The sequence below is a fragment of the Lipotes vexillifer genome, unplaced genomic scaffold (genome assembly GCF_000442215.2).
Source record: "Lipotes vexillifer unplaced genomic scaffold, Lipotes_vexillifer_v1.1 scaffold862, whole genome shotgun sequence".
Lineage (NCBI taxonomy): Eukaryota > Metazoa > Chordata > Mammalia > Artiodactyla > Lipotidae > Lipotes > Lipotes vexillifer.
The window spans coordinates 281235-287290 of record NW_006786873.1 but is presented as its reverse complement, the minus strand read 5'-3'; positions in this window follow the sequence as shown (position 1 = coordinate 287290).

Sequence of the window (6056 nt, the reverse complement as noted above, 5' to 3'; positions counted from 1 at the left end):
CCGAGCTCCTCCTATACCCATTCCTGCTGCCCTGTCACCAGGCATCAAGCTGGTTGGAACTTTTTACACCCTCACATTCCCCTGAATTCCATACTCACCACATGGAACCATATGCTGCACTTATTTTCTGCCATTTATCATCAGAATAAGAGACAAAAATTCTAGCTTTCCAAAGGCTAAATAAATTTCCCCTTCTGTTTAGCTTTGGTGGTTTCTGTGGTTTTTAGTTCTGCTGGGATTTATGTCAAAATAGTTCCCAAACCATTTTGCTTGTGCTTCCCTTATAGGCAGGGATTTCAGGCAGGATGAGGCAGTAAAAGGCAGCCTTTTCCACAGTGAAATGTTTAATTATAAGAGCTGGTCTTTACCAACACCTGACCACGCATTATGACCACAATACCAGACATTTCTTTAAGTGTCTTATGTATATTACCTCATTTCTCTTCACACAACTCCATGAGCTACTTATTCAGTCATTCAGCAAATCTTTACTGAGGGCCTCCTGTGTGCCAAGCACTGTGCTAGTTTCTGGGAATAAGGCAGTGGAAAAAAGCCCTGGATCCCTTGCAGCTTATATTCTAGTGAAGATAATAGGCAATAAAAATCAACTAATAAAATATGTCAATTTTGTACAAGGTGGTATTAGATAAATAACTACACCAGAAAGGAAAAAATAAAGTAGCAAGTGCTATGAACACAATGAAGCAGGGTAAGGGAATGGACAGAAAACGCCCCCAGGTGTGCATGGTACTGTTTTGAATCATATGACAAGGGAAAGTCTCCTTGTGGAGGTGATATTTGTGCAAAGACATAAATGACGTAAGGGAGCAGGCATGCAGATATCTGAAGGAAGAGTGTCCAGAGTGAGAAAAACACAAGCGCAGAGGCCCTGAGGCAGGAAGGAATTAGAATTTTATGCTAAATCATAGCAGCTAGAAGAACAGCAAGGGGGCCAGAGTGGGTGAATCAGAGTAAGCAAGGGAAAGAGTAGGAGGGGGTGAAGTCAGAGAGGCGGGGAGAGGCCAGGTCAGGTAGGCCTCATAAGCCAAGGTAAGGGTTTTGTTCTAAGTGTGATCGGGAGCCATCAGAGGGTTTGAGCAAGGTGAGTGATATCATCTGCTAAGTTAAAAGATTACTGTGGTTTCTTCATGAAGGAAGGACTGTATAAGGCAAAAACCCAATGAATCAGAAAATCCAATTAAGGGGCTAGCCAAGGGACAATGGTAGCACAGGAGCTTGGATCAGGGTAGAGGACAGGGCCAAGGGCAGAGTCCTAAGGCCCTCTAACATTTAGGAGCCTGAAAGAGTCAACGAAAACTGAGAAGTAGCAGCAAATAAGGAACTAGGGAACACTTTCTTAAGCTGGATCCAGAAAGAGTAGAAGTGAAGAAAGCATTTCAAGGAGGAGGGAGTGATCAACTGTGTCAAATGTTGCTAATGGTTCTAGGCCAGAGTTTCTCAACCCCGGCATGTATATGTTCCAAAGTAATTAAATGAATATATTGCAGCTTAAGAAATAAAATATTTCTGCTATTGTTGACGCTCCCTGTATATCCCTGTCCACTCAGAATTCTCCTGGGGGAGGGGCAGGTGGGAGAGGGACGGATAGGAGTTTGGGGTCAGCAGATGCAAACTATTATATATAGAATGGATAAACAACAAGGTCCTACTGTACAGCTATATACAATATTCCATGATAAACCATAATGGGTAAGAATATTTTTAAAAGAATGTATATATATATATGTATATATATATATATGTATAACTGAATCATTTTGCTGTACAGCAGAAATTAACACAAAATCAACTATATTTCAATTAAAAAATTGAAAAACAAAAGAACTCTCCTCCTGTCATGAGGTAACCACTATTCTGAACATTGTGCTTTTACTACACAGGTGAGTAGCAAAAGAGTTTTGGGAACTTCCCTGGTGGTCCAGTGGCTAAGACTCCGTGCTCTCCCAATGCAGGGGCCCTGGGTTCAGTCCCTGGTCAGGGAACTAGATCCTGCATGCCGCAAAGAAGATCCCGCACGTGGCAACTAAGACCTGTCACAGCCAAATAAATATATATATATATATATATTTTTTTTTAAAAGAGTTTTCTCCCCTTATTCTCAAAGATGAGCTGTATTATTGCAGCATGTTTATATGGTGATGGGAATGTTTCAGTAATGAGGGGAAAGCTGATTATGTGTGAGAGATAGGGGATAATTTCAAGAGTCCCATTTCTGTGCAGGTGAGAAGGAATGGGATCCCAGCGCACAGATGGGATGGGGGCAGTGAGCAGGTCAGCTTCTCTGCAGTAGCAAGGGGAAGGCATTGAATTCAATAGAGATGCAGGTGGCCTGGTAGATTTGGGGGTGGGACCATGAGGAAGTTCTTTTCTGAGAGTTTCTATTTTCTAACTGAGATAGGAAGAAAGGTTGTCATCTTATGAAATTGTGGTCTCAGATTTGGGGAATGTGGGAAAATGCAGGCTTGCAGGCCACACTGAAGGCGGAAAGGAAGCGAGACCAGTCGGTATGACTGTGTGTTTTTTCCCCAGACACACTCAGCTCTTGGGTGCAGGTGTGGTGCAGGCAAAGTTGGATTTAACCAGGGATAAAATGTGTTGAAGGGAGAGGGACCAAGAATACAGTGCAAGGCCTGAGAGGCAATTACAGTGTTGAACCTTGGGATCTGCAGTAGGTATTGAGGTAAGTAAAAAATGAGGGTATCTAGCGGCAAAGAAGAGTGAGAGAGTCAATGAATGGGAGGTCCAGGTGGGGTTGAAGAATTTTTGGAACAGGGATACTGAGTGAAGGAGGAGGGGTGACATGAAAAGACTGAAGAGATTTTGGAGGGGAGGCAATTATTTGTGGTAACCAAGTCAAAGATGTGACACAGGGAGACAGTGGCTGGGGAGGGGGGAAACATCATTGGAGTCGAGGAAGGGAAGGAACTGATGAGGGTGCTGTATGGTTATCTACATGGATATTGAAGCCACCAAAAATAATGAAATGGCAGAGGTAGATGGTAGAGAGGAATGGTAGAGAGTAGATGGCAGAGAGAAAGGCAGTAAGCTAGATACTGAATCTTCAATGAGGGTTCAACAGGAGGGTGATGATCCAGAATCGAATCATGGGGGAATCAGAGCTCCCAATAGCTGTTAGAGGGTCCAAAGACTCTCCTCCTGGAGGATAGAATCTCTGTTGATAGGAGGACAAGAGCCACGGGCATCCTTGCTCTTGGAGGGAGTTGAGGTAAGGTAGGAGAAGAAGTGAATTGGAATACGCCTCCGAGGGAGGAATCTGAGTGAGGTGATGAGGCCTTGGAGAAGTCATTTTCATTCACTTCTTTCTCAGCTTAATTCCTTTCCATTCAATTGAGTTCAAAGATTGATAGAAGAGGTTTTATCTGTGAGGGTCTGAAAACCAGAGATAAGCCAGATTTGGCTCCTGCCTTCAAGTAGCTGACAAGGTAAGGTGAGGACATCAAGATCTCAGCCTGAAGAGACGGGAAAAAATCCAGATAAAGTGAACAATGGGTATGTTTTAGACCCAGATACTTTCTCCTAAAGAAATTTGCTCTGGTTGAAGCCACACCTTTCAGCCTCTCCTCTCTGCGGTGGTCCCCAAAGTGCCTCTAAGCTTGTGACTCCCAACCTTGGCTGGGATCCCGACCTTTGGAATCACCTGGGGATGTCTTTAAAAATATTGACCCTTGAGTCCCAAGAGATTGTGATTTAATTGGTTTAGGATGCGACCTGGGGTTTGGGATTTTTAAATGCCCCCCAGATGACTATAATGTACAGCCAGGGGTAAAAATCATGGCTCCAAGGAATGCCTGGAGCTATGTTTAGAAACCCACTGCTTTAGTCCAACCCGTAATAGAGAGAGATTCCCTCTTGCTGGAGTGAAGGGGTCAATTGAGCTGAGCCTTGAAGGATAGGTACATTTTAGCCAAGTGAAGAAGCAGATGTGAAGGGAAGGAGAATATCGTGAGCAAAAGCTTAGATGTGGTCTGAAACACAGCAGCAAACAATTTGGTTTGTAACAGGCAGAGACTGGAGTAAGGGGTCTTAGATTTGAAGAACAGCTGAGTAAAGACCTGAAGTGGGAATGGTGAATAATACAGTTTGGTTCCAGAGAAAGCTGGATGATTTCAAATTATGGAAGAGGTCGAAGGCCAGATCAAAATTGTGTAACCAGGTGAGTAAACAATAGGGAATCTTGAAGGGCTTTTGAGAGGTGTGTTAAGGGGTTGTGAGAAGTGTGTTTAGGGAGGATAACCTGACAGCAGTGTCAAGGGAGACTTGGGGTAGGGAGAGGCAGGAAAGGGGAGCTGTTGCAATAATCCTAGATGAGGTCATTTTTCCAGCGAGAGTTGGGAAAAAGTTACAGATTCAAAAGACATTGTGATGGCAGAATTGACCGGGTTTAACAGCTCACCAAAAGTAAAGGCAGGAAGGAGGTGGAAGGGGCGTCACGTTTTCAGATAAGGGCGCCCGGGAAATGGTGCTGTCTACAAAGGTAGGGAAGCAGGTTTTCAGTGGCATTTCATCTGTTTGGTTTAGAACCTGCTGAGTTCAGAGAACCAGCAGCATTGTCCAACCATCCGTGTTCTACAGGCACCAGAAGAATGTCTGCCTATAAATACATAGGTTGCAGAATGTCTTAGTCAACTTGGGCTGCTGTAACAGAATACCATAAACTAGCTGTCTTATAAGCAACAGAAATCGATTCCTCACGGTCCTGGAGGCTGGGAATTCCAAGATTAAGGTGCTGGCAGATTCAGTGTCTGGTGAGAGCTCCTACTGGTTCATAGACAGCCTTCTTCTAGCTATGTCCTCACACGGTGGAAGGAGCAAGAGAGCTCTCTGGAGTCTCTTTTATAAGGGCATTAATACCATCCATGAGGGCCTACTTTTAAGACCTAATCATCTCCCAAATGCCCCATCATCACATTGGGGATTAGGCTTCAACAGATGAATTTTGGGAAAACATAAACATTCAGTCTGTAGCAAAGAAGCATCTGGTTACAAATGACGTCTGAGTTTGGAGTGGATGAGATTTTTTCAAGGGAAATTCTCAGAGAAGGGAAAAGAAATCCAGATATAGATACTTAGGGCACATGGGAGGGTTGAGAGAGGCAGCATACTGTGAAAATGCCATTGATTTTGGCTCCTGGTAACTTTTGTTTGAAAGAACAATTTCAGTAGAGTTGGGAATGGAAGCGTATTTCAAAGGGTTAAGAAGCAGTGGGTATGAAAGAAAGACATTTCTGACAACAATACACTCTATTCAACAGGGGGAAAGTGAGTAGGTAGTGAGGAAGTGCAAGCTGCAGGTGTCGGTTCTTTTTTCAGGAAATTGGGTACGGAAGGCACATGAAACCTGAAACATCCAAAGGAGAACCCATGATTTCCATACTCCATCCCCTGTCTCCTATCACAGTGCATGGCTTTCCTTCTAGATTATAAACTTCATGAGCTTCAGTGTTCACACCCGCTGTCTCGGACGATGTCTCAGCAGTATCCTGCATGAATACAGGATAGGACCCTGTCCTGCAGGTGTACAACTGAAGATACCAAGTCCACCGCTTGTGCCTCCTCCCCCTCCCCAAGAGGTCTCCTGGTTGACCTCAGGATAGGAGAGAGCAACTAGCCCCAGGCAGACTTGAGAGGCTATGGACTTCCTCCCTGGCACTCAGCTTTGGTCAGAATGTTTGTGTGCCCTCCCCTCTCCCCCAATTCATATATTGAGATTCTAATGTGCAATACAATGGTATTAGGAGGTGAGGCCTTTGGGAGGTACTTAGGTCATGGGAGTAGAGCCCTCATGAATGGGATTAGTGCTCTTATAAAAGAGACCCCACAGAGCTCCCTAGCCCTTTCGGCCAAGTGAGGATACAGTGAGAGGTCTACAACCCAGAAGAGGGCCTGCACCTGACTGTGCTGGCACCCTGATCTCAGACTTGCAGTAAATTTCTGTTCTTTATAAGCCATCCAGTGATGGTATTTTTGTTATAGCAGCCCGACTCCCACAGTTCTTTGCTCCCTTTGCCTTCCCT